Genomic DNA, 16,002 nt, shown 5'->3' on the forward strand with positions numbered 1-16,002 from the left:
GGCTCTTTGAGGATTGGTGCTGGGCTGGATACTTTAGGATCGGTGCTGGGCTGGATTCTTGAGGAATGGTGCTGGGCTGGATCGATAAGGATTGGTGCTGGACTGGATCCTTGAGGATTTGTGCTGGGCTGGATCTTTGAGGATTGGTGCTTGGCTGGATCCTTGAGGATTGGTGCTGGGCTTGATCCTTGAGGATTGATGCTGGGCTGGATCAATAAGGATTGGTGCTAGACTGGATCCTTGAGGATTGGTGCTGGGCTGGATTCTTGAGGATTGGTGCTGGGCTGGATCGATAAGGATTGGTGCTGGGCTGGATCCTTGAGGATTGATGCTGGGCTGGATCCTTGAGGATTGGTGCTGGGCTGGATTCTTGAGGATTGGTGCTGGACTGGATCCTTGAGGATTGGTGCTGGGCTGGCTCTTTGAGGATTGGTGCTGGGCTGATACTTGAGGATCGGTGCTGGGCTGGATTCTTGAGGAATGGTGCTGGGCTGGATCGATAAGGATTGGTGCTGGACTGGATCCTTGAGGATTGGTGCTGGGCTGGATCTTTGAGGATTGGTGCTTGGCTGGATCCTTGAAGATTGGTGCTGGGCTTGATCCTTGAGGATTGATGCTGGGCTGGATCAATAAGGATTGGTGCTGGACTGGATCCTTGAGGATTGGTGCTGGGCTGGATTCTTGAGGATTGGTGCTGGGCTGGATCGATAAGGATTGGTGCTGGGCTGGATCCTTGAGGATCGGTGCTGGGCTGGATTCTTGAGGATTGGTGCTTGGGCTGGATCCTTGAGGATTGGTGCTAGACTGGATCCATGAGGAATGGTGCTGGGATGTATCCTCGAGGATTTGTGCTTGGCGGGATCCTTGAGGATTGGTGCTCTGCTGGATCCTTGAGGATTGGTGCTAGGCTGGATCCATGAGGATTGGTGCTTGGCTGGATCCTTGATGATTGGTGCTGGGCTGGATTCTTGAGGATTGGTGCTGGCTGGATCCTTGAGGATTGGTGCTACACTGGATCCATGAGGAATGGTGCTGGGGTGTATCCTCGAGGATTTGTGCTTGGCGGGATCCTTAAGGATTGGTGCTTGGCTGGATCCTTGAGGATTGGTGCTGGCTGGATCCTTGAGGATTGGTGCTGGGCTGGATCCTTGAGGATTGGTGCTACACTGGATCCATGAGGATTGGTGCTGGCTGGATCCTTGAGGATTGGTGCTGGGCTGGATTCTTGAGGATTGGTGCTGGGCTGGATCCATGAGGATTGGTGCTTGGCTGGATCCTTGAGGATTGGTGCTGGGCTGGATTCTTGAGGATTGGTGCTGGGACTGGATCCTTGAGGATTGGTGCTTGGCTGGATCCTTGAGGATTGGTGCTGGGCTGGATTCTTGAGGATTGGTGCTGGGCTGGATCTTTGAGGATTGGTGCTGGGCTGGATACTTGAGGATCGGTGCTGGGCTGGATTCTTGAGGAATGGTGCTGGGCTGGATCGATAAGGATTGGTGCTGGACTGGATCCTTGAGGATTGGTGCTGGGCTGGATCTTGAGGATTGGTGCTGGGCTGGATACTTGAGGATCGGTGCTGGGCTGGATTCTTGAGGATTGGTGCTGGGCTGGATCCTTGAGGATTGGTGCTGGGCTGGATCCTTGAGGATTGGTGCTGGGCTGGATACTTGAGGATCGGTGCTGGGCTGGATTCTTGAGGATTGGTGCTGGGCTGGATCTTGAGGATTGGTGCTGGCTGGATCCTTGAGGATTGGTGCTGGGCTGGATTCTTGAGGATTGGTGCTGGGCTGGATTAATAAGAATTGGTGCTTGGCTGGATCCTTAAGGATGGTGCTGGGCTGGATTCTTGAGGAATGGTGCTGGGGTGGATCGATAAGGATTGGTGCTGGCTGGATCCTTGAGGATTGGTGCTGGGCTGGATTCTTGAGGATTGGTGCTGGGCTGGATCCTTGAGGATTGGTGCTGGGCTGGATCTTGAGGATGGTGCTGGGCTGGATTCTTGAGGATTGGTATTGGGCTGGATCCTTGAGGATTGGTGCTGGGACTGGATCCTTGAGGAATGGTGCTGGGCTGGATCCTTGAGGATTGGTGCTTGGGCTGGATCCTTGAGGATTGGTGCTGGGCTGGATTCTTGAGGAATGGTGCTGGGCTGGATCCTTGAGGATTGATGCTGGGCTGGATCCTTGAGGATTGGTGCTGGGCTGGATTCTTGAGGAATGGTGCTGGGCTGGATCCTTGAGGATTGGTGCTGGGCTGGATTCTTGAGGATTGGTGCTGGGCTGGATCCTTGAGGATTGGTGCTGGGCTGGATCCTTGAGGATTGGTGCTGGGCTGGATTCTTGAGGAATGGTGCTGGGCTGGATCCTTGAGGATTGGTGCTGGCTGGATCCTTGAGGATTGGTGCTGGGCTGGATTCTTGAGGATTGGTGCTGGGCTGGATCCTTGAGGATTGGTGCTGGGCTGGATTCTTGAGGATTGGTGCTGGGCTGGATCAATAAGGATTGGTGCTGGGCTGGATCCTTGAGGATTCGGTGCTGGGCTGGATTCTTGAGGATTGGTATTGGGCTGGATCCTTTGAGGATTGGTGCTAGACTGGATCCATGAGGATTGGTGCTGGGCTGATCCTAAGGATTGTGCTGGCTGGATCCTTGAGGATTGGTGCTGGCTGGATCCTTGAGGATTGGTGCTGGGCTGGATTCTTGAGGAATGGTGCTGGGCTGGATCCTTGAGGATTGGTGCTGGGCTGGATCCTTGAGGATTGGTGCTGGGCTGGATCTTGAGGATTGGTGCTGGGCTGGATCCTTGAGGATTGTGCTGGGCTGGATCCTTGAGGATTGGTGCTGGGCTGGATTCTTGAGGATTGGTGCTGGACTGGATCCTTGAGGATTGGTGCTGGGCTGGATTCTTGAGGATTGGTGCTGGGCTGGATCAATAAGGATTGGTGCTGGGCTGGATCCTTGAGGATCGGTGCTGGGCTGGATTCTTGAGGATTGGTATTGGGCTGGATCCTTGAGGATTGGTGCTAGACTGGATCATGAGGAATGGTGCTGGGCTGTATCCTCGAGGATTTGTGCTTGGTGGGATCCTTGAGGATTGGTGCTGGGCTGGATCCTTGAGGATTGGTGCTGGGCTGGATCCTTGAGGATTGGTGCTGGGCTGGATCCTTGAGGATTGGTGCTGGGCTGGATCCTTGAGGATTGGTGCTGGCTGGATCCTTGAGGATGGTGCTGGGCTGGATCCTTGAGGATTGGTGCTGGGCTGGATCCTTGAGGATTGGTGCTGGGCTGGATCCTTGAGGAATGGTGCTGGGCTGGATCCTTGAGGATTGGTGCTGGCTGGATCCTTGAGGATTGGTGCTGGGCTGGATCCTTGAGGAATGGTGCTGGGCTGGATCCTTGAGGATTGGTGCTGGGCTGGATCCTTGAGGATTGGTGCTGGGCTGGATTCTTGAGGATTGGTGCTGGGCTGGATCCTTGAGGATTGGTGCTGGGCTGGATCCTTGAGGATTGGTGCTGGGCTGGATCTTGAGGATTGGTGTTGGGCTGGATCCTTGAGGATTGGTGCTGGGCTGGATCCTTGAGGATTGGTGCTGGGCTGGATCCTTGAGGATTGGTGCTGGGCTGGATTCTTGAGGATGGTGCTGGGCTGGATCCTTGAGGATTGGTGCTGGGCTGGATCCTTGAGGATTGGTGCTGGGCTGGATTCTTGAGGAATGGTGCTGGGCTGGATCCTTGAGGATTGGTGCTGGGCTGGATCCTTGAGGATTGGTGCTGGGCTGGATCTTGAGGATTGGTGCTGGGCTGGATCCTTGAGGATTGGTGCTGGGCTGGATCCTTGAGGATTGGTGCTGGGCTGGATCTTGAGGATTGGTGCTGGGCTGGATCCTTGAGGATTGGTGCTGGGCTGGATCCTTGAGGATTGGTGCTGGGCTGGATTCTTGAGGAATGGTGCTGGGCTGGATCCTTGAGGATTGGTGCTGGGCTGGATCCTTGAGGATTGGTGCTGGGCTGGATTCTTGAGGATGGTGCTGGGCTGGATCCTTGAGGATTGGTGCTGGGCTGGATCCTTGAGGATTGGTGCTGGGCTGGATTCTTGAGGATTGGTGCTGGGCTGGATCCTTGAGGATTGGTGCTGGGCTGGATCCTTGAGGATTGGTGCTGGGCTGGATCTTGAGGATTGGTGCTGGCTGGATCCTTGAGGATTGGTGCTGGGCTGGATCTTGAGGATTGATGCTGGGCTGGATCCTTGAGGATTGGTGCTGGGCTGGATCCTTGAGGATTGGTGCTGGGCTGGATCCTTGAGGATTGGTGCTGGGCTGGATCTTGAGGATTGGTGCTGGGCTGGATCCTTGAGGATTGGTGCTGGGCTGGATTCTTGAGGATTGGTGCTGGGCTGGATCCTTGAGGATTGGTGCTGGGCTGGATCCTTGAGGATGGTGCTGGGCTGGATTCTTGAGGAATGGTGCTGGGCTGGATCTTAAGGATTGGTGCTGGGCTGGATCCTTGAGGATTGGTGCTGGGCTGGATCTTGAGGATTGGTGCTTGGCTGGATCCTTGAGGATTGGTGCTGGGCTGGATCCTTGAGGATTAATGCTGGGCTGGATCTTAAGGATTGGTGCTGGCTGGATCCTTGAGGATTGGTGCTGGGCTGGATTCTTGAGGATTGGTGCTGGGCTGGATCGATGAGGATTGGTGCTGGGCTGGATCCTTGAGGATTGATGCTGGGCTGGATCCTTGAGGATTGATGCTGGGCTGGATCCTTGAGGATTGGTGCTGGGCTGGATCCTTGAGGATTGGTGCTGGGCTGGATCTTGAGGATTGGTGCTGGGCTGGATCCTTGAGGATTGGTGCTGGGCTGGATCTTGAGGATTGGTGCTGGGCTGGATCCTTGAGGATTGGTGCTGGGCTGGATTCTTGAGGATTGGTGCTGGGCTGGATCGATAAGGATTGGTGCTGGCTGGATCCTTGAGGATTGTGCTGGCTGGATCTTGAGGATTGGTGCTGGGCTGGATCCTTGAGGATTGGTGCTGGGCTGGATCCTTGAGGATTGTGCTGGGCTGGATCTTGAGGATTGGTGCTGGCTGGATCCTTGAGGATTGGTGCTGGGCTGGATTCTTGAGGATTGGTGCTGGGCTGGATCTTGAGGATTGGTGCTGGGCTGGATCCTTGAGGATGGTGCTGGGCTGGATCTTGAGGATTGGTATTGGGCTGGATCCTTGAGGATTGGTGCTGGGACTGGATCCATGAGGATTGGTGCTTGGCTGGATCCTTGAGGATTGGTGCTGGCGGGATCCTTGAGGATTGGTGCTGGGCTGGATCCTTGAGGATTGGTGCTGGGCTGGATCCTTGAGGATTGATGCTGGGCTGGATCCTTGAGGATTGGTGCTGGGCTGGATCCATAAGGATTGGTGCTGGCTGGATCCTTGAGGATTGGTGCTGGGCTGGATTCTTGAGGATTGGTGCTGGGCTGGATCCTTGAGGATTGGTGCTAGACTGGATCCATGAGGAATGGTGCTGGGCTGTATCCTCGAGGATTTGTGCTTGGCGGGATCCTTAAGGATTGGTGCTTGGCTGGATCCTTGAGGATTGGTGCTGGGCTGGATCCTTGAGGATTGGTGCTGGGCTGGATCCTTGAGGATTGGTGCTACACTGGATCCATGAGGATTGGTGCTTGGCTGGATCCTTGAGGATTGGTGCTGGGCTGGATTCTTGAGGATTGGTGCTGGCTGGATCCTTGAGGATTGGTGCTTGGCTGGATCCTTGAGGATTGGTGCTGGGCTGGATTCTTGAGGATTGGTGCTGGGCTGGATCCTTGAGGATTGGTGCTGGGCTGGATCCTTGAGGATTGGTGCTGGGCTGGATTCTTGAGGATTGGTGCTGGGCTGGATTTGAGGATTGGTGCTGGCTGGATCCTTGAGGATTGGTGCTGGGCTGGATTCTTGAGGATTGGTGCTGGGCTGGATCCTTAAGGATTGGTGCTGGCTGGATCCTTGAGGATTGGTGCTGGGCTGGATCTTGAGGATTGGTGCTGGGCTGGACTTGAGGATGGTGCTGGGCTGGATCTTGAGGATTGGTGCTGGGCTGGATCCTTGAGGATTGGTGCTGGGCTGGATCTTTGAGGATTGGTGCTGGGCTGGATCCTTGAGGATTGGTGCTGGGCTGGATTCTTGAGGAATGGTGCTGGGCTGGATTGATAAGGATTGGTGCTGGACTGGATCCTTGAGGATTGGTGCTGGGCTGGATTCTTGAGGATTGGTGCTGGGCTGGATCTTGAGGATTGGTGCTGGGCTGGATCCTTGAGGATCGGTGCTGGGCTGGATTCTTGAGGATTGGTGCTGGGCTGGATCCTTGAGGATTGGTGCTGGACTGGATCCTTGAGGATTGGTGCTGGGCTGGATTCTTGAGGATTGGTGCTGGGCTGGATCCTTGAGGATTGGTGCTGGGCTGGATCCTTGAGGATCGGTGCTGGGCTGGATTCTTGAGGATTGGTGCTGGGCTGGATCCTTGAGGATTGGTGCTGGGACTGGATCCTTGAGGATGGTGCTGGGCTGATCCTGAGGATTGGTGCTGGCTGGATCCTTGAGGATTGGTGCTGGGCTGGATCCTTGAGGATTGGTGCTGGGCTGGATTCTTGAGGATTGGTGCTGGGCTGGATCCTTGAGGATTGATGCTGGGCTGGATCCTTGAGGATTGGTGCTGGGCTGGATTCTTGAGGATGGTGCTGGGCTGGATCCTTGAGGATTGGTGCTGGCTGGATCAATGAGGATTGGTGCTGGGCTGGATTCCTTGAGGATTGGTGCTGGGCTGGATCTTGAGGATTGGTGCTGGGCTGGATCCTTGAGGATTGGTGCTGGGCTGGATTCTTGAGGAATGGTGCTGGGCTGGATCCTTGAGGATTGGTGCTGGGCTGGATCCTTGAGGATTGGTGCTGGGCTGGATTCTTGAGGAATGGTGCTGGGCTGGATCCTTGAGGATTGGTGCTGGGCTGGATCCTTGAGGATTGGTGCTGGGCTGGATCCTTGAGGATTGGTGCTGGGCTGGATCTTGAGGATTGGTGCTGGGCTGGATCTTGAGGATTGGTGCTGGGCTGGATTCTTGAGGATTGGTGCTGGGCTGGATCCTTGAGGATTGGTGCTGGGCTGGATCCTTGAGGATTGGTGCTGGGCTGGATCTTTGAGGATTGGTGCTGGGCTGGATCCTTGAGGATTGGTGCTGGGCTGGATTCTTGAGGATTGGTGCTGGGCTGGATCTTGAGGATTGGTGCTGGGCTGGATCCTTGAGGATTGGTGCTGGGCTGGATTCTTGAGGATTGGTGCTGGGCTGGATCCTTGAGGATTGGTGCTGGGCTGGATCCTTGAGGATTTGCTGGGCTGGATCTTAAGGATTGGTGCTGGCTGGATCCTTGAGGATTGGTGCTGGGCTGGATCTTGAGGATTGGTGCTGGGCTGGATCTTAAGGATTGGTGCTGGGCTGGATCCTTGAGGATTGGTGCTGGGCTGGATCCTTGAGGATTGGTGCTGGGCTGGATCCTTGAGGATTGGTGCTGGGCTGGATCCTTGAGGATTGGTGCTGGGCTGGATTCTTGAGGATTGGTGCTGGGCTGGATCCTTGAGGATTGGTGCTGGGCTGGATCTTTGAGGATTGGTGCTGGGCTGGATCCTTGAGGATTGGTGCTGGGCTGGATCCTTGAGGAATGGTGCTGGGCTGGATCGATAAGGATTGGTGCTGGACTGGATCCTTGAGGATTGGTGCTTGGCTGGATCTTGAGGATTGGTGCTTGGCTGGATCCTTGAGGATTGGTGCTGGGCTGGATCCTTGAGGATTGGTGCTGGGCTGGATCTTGAGGATTGGTGCTGGACTGGATCCTTGAGGATTGGTGCTGGGCTGGATTCTTGAGGATTGGTGCTGGGCTGGATCTTAAGGATTGGTGCTGGGCTGGATCCTTGAGGATGGTGCTGGGCTGGATCTTGAGGATTGGTATTGGGCTGGATCCTTGAGGATTGGTGCTGGGCTGGATCCTTGAGGATTGGTGCTGGGCTGGATCCTTGAGGATTGGTGCTGGGCTGGATTCTTGAGGATTGGTTGGGCTGGATCCTTGAGGATTGGTGCTGGCTGGATCCTTGAGGAATTGGTGCTGGGCTGATCCTGAGGATTGTGCTGGCTGGATCCTTGAGGATTGGTGCTGGCTGGATCCTTGAGGATTGGTGCTGGGCTGGATTCTTGAGGATGGTGCTGGGCTGGATCTTGAGGATTGGTGCTGGGCTGGATCCTTGAGGATTGGTGCTGGGCTGGATTCTTGAGGAATGGTGCTGGGCTGGATCCTTAAGGATTGGTGCTTGGCTGGATCCTTGAGGATTGGTGCTGGGCTGGATTCTTGAGGAATGGTGCTGGGCTGGATCCTTGAGGATTGGTGCTGGGCTGGATCCTTGAGGATTGGTGCTGGGCTGGATCTTGAGGATTGGTGCTGGGCTGGATCCTTGAGGATTGGTGCTGGGCTGGATCCTTGAGGATTGGTGCTGGGCTGGATCTTGAGGATTGGTGCTGGGCTGGATCCTTGAGGATTGGTGCTGGGCTGGATCCTTGAGGATTGGTGCTGGGCTGGATTCTTGAGGATTGGTGCTGGGCTGGATCCTTGAGGATTGGTGCTGGGCTGGATCCTTGAGATTGGTGCTGGGCTGGATTCTTGAGGATTGGTGCTGGGCTGGATCCTTGAGGATTGGTGCTGGGCTGGATCCTTGAGGATTGGTGCTGGGCTGGATCCTTGAGGATTGATGCTGGGCTGGATCCTTGAGGATTGGTGCTGGGCTGGATCCTTGAGGATTGGTGCTGGGCTGGATTCTTGAGGATTGGTGCTGGGCTGGATCCTTGAGGATTGGTGCTGGGCTGGATTCTTGAGGATGGTGCTGGGCTGGATCTTTGAGGATTGGTGCTGGCTGGATCCTTGAGGATTGGTGCTGGGCTGGATTCTTGAGGAATGGTGCTGGGCTGGATCTTGAGGATTGGTGCTGGCTGGATCCTTGAGGATTGGTGCTGGGCTGGATCTTGAGGATTGGTGCTGGGCTGGATCCTTGAGGATTGGTGCTGGGCTGGATCCTTGAGGATTGGTGCTGGGCTGGATCTTGAGGATTGGTGCTGGCTGGATCCTTGAGGATTGGTGCTGGGCTGGATCTTGAGGATTGGTGCTGGGCTGGATCTTGAGGATTGGTGCTGGGCTGGATCCTTGAGGATTGGATGCTGGGCTGGATCCTTGAGGATTGATGCTGGGCTGGATCCTTGAGGATGGTGCTGGGCTGGATCCTTGAGGATTGGTGCTGGGCTGGATCCTTGAGGATTGGTGCTGGGCTGGATCCTTGAGGATTGGTGCTGGGCTGGATCTTGAGGATTGGTGCTGGGCTGGATCTTGAGGATTGGTGCTGGCTGGATCCTTGAGGATTGGTGCTGGGCTGGATCCTTGAGGATTGGTGCTGGGCTGGATCTTAAGGATTGGTGCTGGCTGGATCCTTGAGGATTGGTGCTGGGCTGGATTCTTGAGGATTGGTGCTGGGCTGGATCTTGAGGATTGGTGCTGGGCTGGATCCTTGAGGATTGGTGCTGGGCTGGATCCTTGAGGATTGGTGCTGGGCTGGATCCTTGAGGATTGGTGCTGGGCTGGATCCTTGAGGATTGGTGCTGGGCTGGATCTTGAGGATTGGTGCTGGGCTGGATCCTTGAGGATTGGTGCTGGGCTGGATCTTGAGGATTGGTGCTGGGCTGGATACTTGAGGATTGGTGCTGGGCTGGATTCTTGAGGAATGGTGCTGGGCTGGATCGATAAGGATTGGTGCTGGGCTGGATCCTTGAGGATTGTGCTGGGCTGGATCTTGAGGATTGGTGCTGGGCTGGATCCTTGAGGATTGGTGCTGGGCTGGATCCTTGAGGATTGATGCTGGGCTGGATCTTGAGGATTGGTGCTGGGCTGGATCCTTGAGGATTGGTGCTGGGCTGGATTCTTGAGGATTGGTGCTGGGCTGGATCGATAAGGATTGGTGCTGGGCTGGATCCTTGAGGATGGTGCTGGGCTGGATTCTTGAGGATTGGTATTGGGCTGGATCCTTGAGGATTGGTGCTGGGCTGGATCCATGAGGATGGTGCTGGGCTGATCCTGAGGATTGTGCTGGCGGGATCCTTGAGGATTGGTGCTGGGCTGGATCTTGAGGATTGGTGCTGGGCTGGATCCTTGAGGATTGGTGCTGGGCTGGATCCTTGAGGATTGGTGCTGGGCTGGATCCTTAAGGATTGGTGCTGGGCTGGATCCTTGAGGATTGGTGCTGGGCTGGATTCTTGAGGATTGGTGCTGGGCTGGATCCTTGAGGATTGGTGCTGGGCTGGATCCTTGAGGATTGGTGCTGGGCTGGATCCTTCGAGGATTGGTGCTGGGCTGGATCCTTGAGGATTGGTGCTGGGCTGGATCCTTGAGGATTGGTATGCTGGGCTGGATCCTTGAGGATTGGTGCTGGGCTGGATCCTTGAGGATTGGTGCTGGGCTGGATCCTTGAGGATTGGTGCTTGGCTGGATCCTTGAGGATTGGTGCTGGGCTGGATTCTTGAGGATTGGTGCTGGGCTGGATCCATGAGGATTGGTGCTTGGCTGGATCCTTGAGGATTGGTGCTGGGCTGGATTCTTGAGGATTGGTGCTGGGCTGGATCCTTGAGGATTGGTGCTGGGCTGGATCCTTGAGGATTGGTGCTGGGCTGGATTCTTGAGGATTGGTGCTGGGCTGGATCTTGAGGATTGGTGCTGGGCTGGATCCTTGAGGATTGGTGCTGGGCTGGATTCTTGAGGAATGGTGCTGGGCTGGATCCTTGAGGATTGGTGCTGGGCTGGATCCTTGAGGATTGGTGCTGGGCTGGATCTTGAGGATTGGTGCTGGGCTGGACTTGAGGATTGGTGCTGGGCTGGATCTTGAGGATGGTGCTGGGCTGGATCTTGAGGATTGGTGCTGGGCTGGATCTTGAGGATTGGTGCTGGGCTGGATCCTTGAGGATTGGTGCTGGGCTGGATTCTTGAGGAATGGTGCTGGGCTGGATCCTTGAGGATTGGTGCTGGCTGGATCCTTGAGGATTGGTGCTGGGCTGGATTCTTGAGGATTGGTGCTGGGCTGGATCAATAAGGATTGGTGCTGGGCTGGATCCTTGAGGATTGGTGCTGGGCTGGATTCTTGAGGATTGGTGCTGGGCTGGATCTTAAGGATTGGTGCTGGGCTGGATCCTTGAGGATTGGTGCTGGGCTGGATCCTTGAGGATTGGTGCTGGGCTGGATCCTTGAGGATCGGTGCTAGGCTGGATTCTTGAGGATTGGTGCTGGGCTGGATCCTTGAGGATTGTGCTGGACTGGATCCTTGAGGATTGGTGCTGGGCTGTATCCTTGAGGATTGGTGCTGGCGGGATCCTTGAGGATTGGTGCTTGGCTGGATCCTTGAGGATTGGTGCTAGGCTGGATCCTTGAGGATTGGTGCTGGGCTGGATCCTTGAGGATTGATGCTGGGCTGGATCCTTGAGGATTGGTGCTGGGCTGGATTCTTGAGGATTGGTGCTGGGCTGGATCCTTGAGGATGGTGCTGGGCTGGATCCTTGAGGATTGGTGCTGGGCTGGATCCTTGAGGATTGGTGCTGGGCTGGATTCTTGAGGATGGTGCTGGGCTGGATCCTTGAGGATTGGTGCTGGGCTGGATCTTGAGGATTGGTGCTGGGCTGGCTCTTGAGGATTGGTGCTGGGCTGGATCCTTGAGGATTGGTGCTGGGCTGGATTCTTGAGGATTGGTGCTGGGCTGGATCATGAGGATTGGTGCTGGCTGGATCCTTGAGGATTGGTGCTGGGCTGGATCTTTGAGGATTGGTGCTGGCTGGATCCTTGAGGATTGGTGCTGGGCTGGATCCTTGAGGATTGTGCTGGGCTGGATCTTGAGGATTGGTGCTGGCTGGATCCTTGAGGATTGGTGCTGGGCTGGATCTTGAGGATTGGTGCTGGGCTGGATCTTGAGGATTGGTGCTGGGCTGGATCCTTGAGGATTGGTGCTGGGCTGGATCCTTGAGGATTGGTGCTGGGCTGGATCCTTGAGGATTGGTGCTGGGCTGGATCCTTGAGGATTGGTGCTGGGCTGGATTCTTGAGGATTGGTGCTGGGCTGGATCCTTGAGGATTGGTGCTGGGCTGGATCTTTGAGGATTGGTGCTGGGCTGGATACTTGAGGATCGGTGCTGGGCTGGATTCTTGAGGAATGGTGCTGGGCTGGATCGATAGGATTGGTGCTGGACTGGATCCTTGAGGATTGGTGCTGGGCTGGATCTTTGAGGATTGGTGCTGGCTGGATCCTTGAGGATTGGTGCTGGGCTGATCCTTGAGGATTGTGCTGGGCTGGATCAATAAGGATTGGTGCTGGCTGGATCCTTGAGGATTGGTGCTGGGCTGGATTCTTGAGGATTGGTGCTGGGCTGGATCCTTGAGGATTGGTGCTGGGCTGGATCCTTGAGGATCGGTGCTGGGCTGGATTCTTGAGGATTGGTATTGGGCTGGATCCTTGAGGATTGGTGCTAGACTGGATCCATGAGGAATGGTGCTGGGCTGTATCCTCGAGGATTTGTGCTTGGCGGGATCCTTGAGGATTGGTGCTCTGCTGGATCCTTGAGGATTGGTGCTGGGCTGGATCCTTGAGGATTGATGCTGGGCTGGATCCTTGAGGATTGGTGCTAGGCTGGATCCTTGAGGATTGGTGCTGGCTGGATCCTTGAGGATTGGTGCTGGGCTGGATTCTTGAGGATTGGTGCTGGGCTGGATCCTTGAGGATTGGTGCTGGGCTGGATCCTTGAGGAATGGTGCTGGGCTGGATCCTTGAGGATTGGTGCTTGGCTGGATCCTTGAGGATTGGTGCTTGGCTGGATCCTTGAGGATTGGTGCTGGCTGGATCCTTGAGGATTGGTGCTGGGCTGGATCCTTGAGGATTGGTGTACACTGGACCATGAGGATTGGTGCTTGGCTGGATCCTTGAGGATTGGTGCTGGGCTGGATTCTTGAGGATTGGTGCTGGGCTGGATCCATGAAGGATTGGTGCTGGCTGGATCCTTGAGGATTGGTGCTGGGCTGGATTCTTGAGGATTGGTGCTTGGCTGGATCCTTGAGGATTGGTGCTGGGCTGGATCCTTGAGGATTGGTGCTGGGCTGGATTCTTGAGGATTGGTGCTGGGCTGGATCTTGAGGATTGGTGCTGGGCTGGATCCTTGAGGATTGGTGCTGGGCTGGATTCTTGAGGAATGGTGCTGGGCTGGATCTTAAGGATTGGTGCTGGGCTGGATCCTTGAGGATTGGTGCTGGGCTGGATCTTGAGGATTGGTGCTGGGCTGGATCCTTGAGGATTGGTGCTGGGCTGGATTCTTGAGGATGGTGCTGGGCTGGATCCTTGAGGATTGGTGCTGGGCTGGATCTTTGAGGATTGGTGCTGGGCTGGATACTTGAGGATCGGTGCTGGGCTGGATTCTTGAGGAATGGTGCTGGGCTGGATCGATAAGGATTGGTGCTGGACTGGATCCTTGAGGATTGGTGCTGGGCTGGATTCTTGAGGATTGGTGCTGGGCTGGATCAATAAGGATTGGTGCTGGGCTGGATCCTTGAGGATGGTGCTGGGCTGGATTCTTGAGGAATGGTGCTGGGCTGGATCGATAAGGATTGGTGCTGGACTGGATCCTTGAGGATTGGTGCTGGGCTGGATTCTTGAGGATTGGTGCTGGGCTGGATCCTTGAGGATTGATGCTGGGCTGGATCCTTGAGGATCGGTGCTGGGCTGGATTCTTGAGGATTGGTATTGGGCTGGATCCTTGAGGATTGGTGCTAGACTGGATCCATGAGGAATGGTGCTGGGCTGTATCCTCGAGGATTTGTGCTTGGCGGGATCCTTGAGGATTGGTGCTTGGCTGGATCCTTGAGGATTGGTGCTGGGCTGGATTCTTGAGGAATGGTGCTGGGCTGGATCCTTGAGGATTGGTGCTGGGCTGGATCCTTGAGGATTGGTGCTGGGCTGGATTCTTGAGGAATGGTGCTGGGCTGGATCTTGAGGATTGGTGCTGGGCTGGATCCTTGAGGATTGGTGCTGGGCTGGATCTTGAGGAATGGTGCTGGGCTGGATTCTTGAGGATTGGTGCTTGGCTGGATCCTTGAGGATTGGTGCTGGGCTGGATTCTTGAGGAATGGTGCTGGGCTGGATCCTTGAGGATTGGTGCTGGCTGGATCCTTGAGGATTGGTGCTGGGCTGGATCTTGAGGATTGGTGCTGGCTGGATCCTTGAGGATTGGTGCTGGGCTGGATTCTTGAGGATTGGTGCTGGGCTGGATCCATGAGGATTGGTGCTGGGCTGGATCCTTGAGGATTGGTGCTGGGCTGGATTCTTGAGGATTGGTATTGGGCTGGATCCTTAGGATTGGTGCTGGGCTGGATCCTTGAGGATTGGTGCTGGGCTGGATCCTTGAGGATTGTGCTGGGCTGGATCCTTGAGGATTGGTGCTGGGCTGGATACTTGAGGATCGGTGCTGGGCTGGATTCTTGAGGAATGGTGCTGGGCTGGATCGATAAGGATTGGTGCTGGACTGGATCCTTGAGGATTGGTGCTGGGCTGGATCTTTGAGGATTGGTGCTGGGCTAGATACTTGAGGATCGGTGCTGGGCTGGATTCTTGAAGAATGGTGCTGGGCTGGATCCTTGAGGATTGGTGCTGGGCTGGATCTTTGAGGATTGGTGCTGGGCTGGATACTTGAGGATCGGTGCTGGGCTGGATTCTTGAGGAATGGTGCTGGGCTGGATCGATAAGGATTGGTGCTGGACTGGATCCTTGAGGATTGGTGCTGGGCTGGATTCTTGAGGATTGGTGCTGGGCTGGATCAATAAGGATTGGTGCTGGGCTGGATCCTTGAGGATCGGTGCTGGGCTGGATTCTTGAGGAATGGTGCTGGGCTGGATCGATAAGGATTGGTGCTGGACTGGATCCTTGAGGATTGGTGCTGGGCTGGATTCTTGAGGATTGGTGCTGGGCTGGATCCTTGAGGATTGATGCTGGGCTGGATCCTTGAGGATCGGTGCTGGGCTGGATTCTTGAGGATTGGTATTGGGCTGGATCCTTGAGGATTGGTGCTAGACTGGATCAATGAGGAATGGTGCTGGGCTGTATCCTCAAGGATTTGTGCTTGGCGGGATCCTTGAGGATTGGTGCTTGGCTGGATCCTTGAGGATTGGTGCTGGGCGGGATTCTTGAGGAATGGTGCTGGGCTGGATCCTTGAGGATTGATGCTGGGCTGGATCCTTGAGGATTGGTGCTGGGCTGGATTCTTGAGGAATGGTGCTGGGCTGGATCCTTGAGGATTGATGCTGGGCTGGATCCTTGAGGATTGGTGCTGGGCTGGATTCTTGAGGAATGGGGCTGGGCTGGATTCTTGAGGATTGGTGCTTGGCTGGATCCTTGAGGATTGGTGCTGGGCTGGATTCTTGAGGAATGGTGCTGGGCTGGATCCTTGAGGATTGGTGCTTGGCTGGATCCTTGAGGATTGGTGCTGGGCTGGATTCTTGAGGAATGGTGCTGGGCTGGATCCTTGAGGATTGGTGCTGGGCTGGATTCTTGAGGATTGGTGCTGGGCTGGATCCATGAGGATTGGTGCTGGGCTGGATCCTTGAGGATCGGTGCTGGGCTGGATTCTTGAGGATTGGTATTGGGCTGGATCCTTTAGGATTGGTGCTAGACTGGATCCATGAGGAATGGTGCTGGGCTCCATCCTCGAAGATTTGTGCTTGGCGGGATCCTTGAGGATTGGTGCTGGGCTGGATCCTTGAGGATTGGTGCTGGGCTGGATTCTTGAGGAATGGTGCTGGGCTGGATCTTGAGGATTGGTGCTGGGCTGGATCCTTGAGGATTGGTGCTGGGCTGGATTCTTGAGGAATGGTGCTGGGCTGGATCCTTGAGGATTGGTGCTGGGCTGGATCCTTGAAG

The sequence above is a fragment of the Palaemon carinicauda genome, chromosome 1, assembly GCF_036898095.1.
Source record: "Palaemon carinicauda isolate YSFRI2023 chromosome 1, ASM3689809v2, whole genome shotgun sequence".
NCBI lineage: Eukaryota > Metazoa > Arthropoda > Malacostraca > Decapoda > Palaemonidae > Palaemon > Palaemon carinicauda.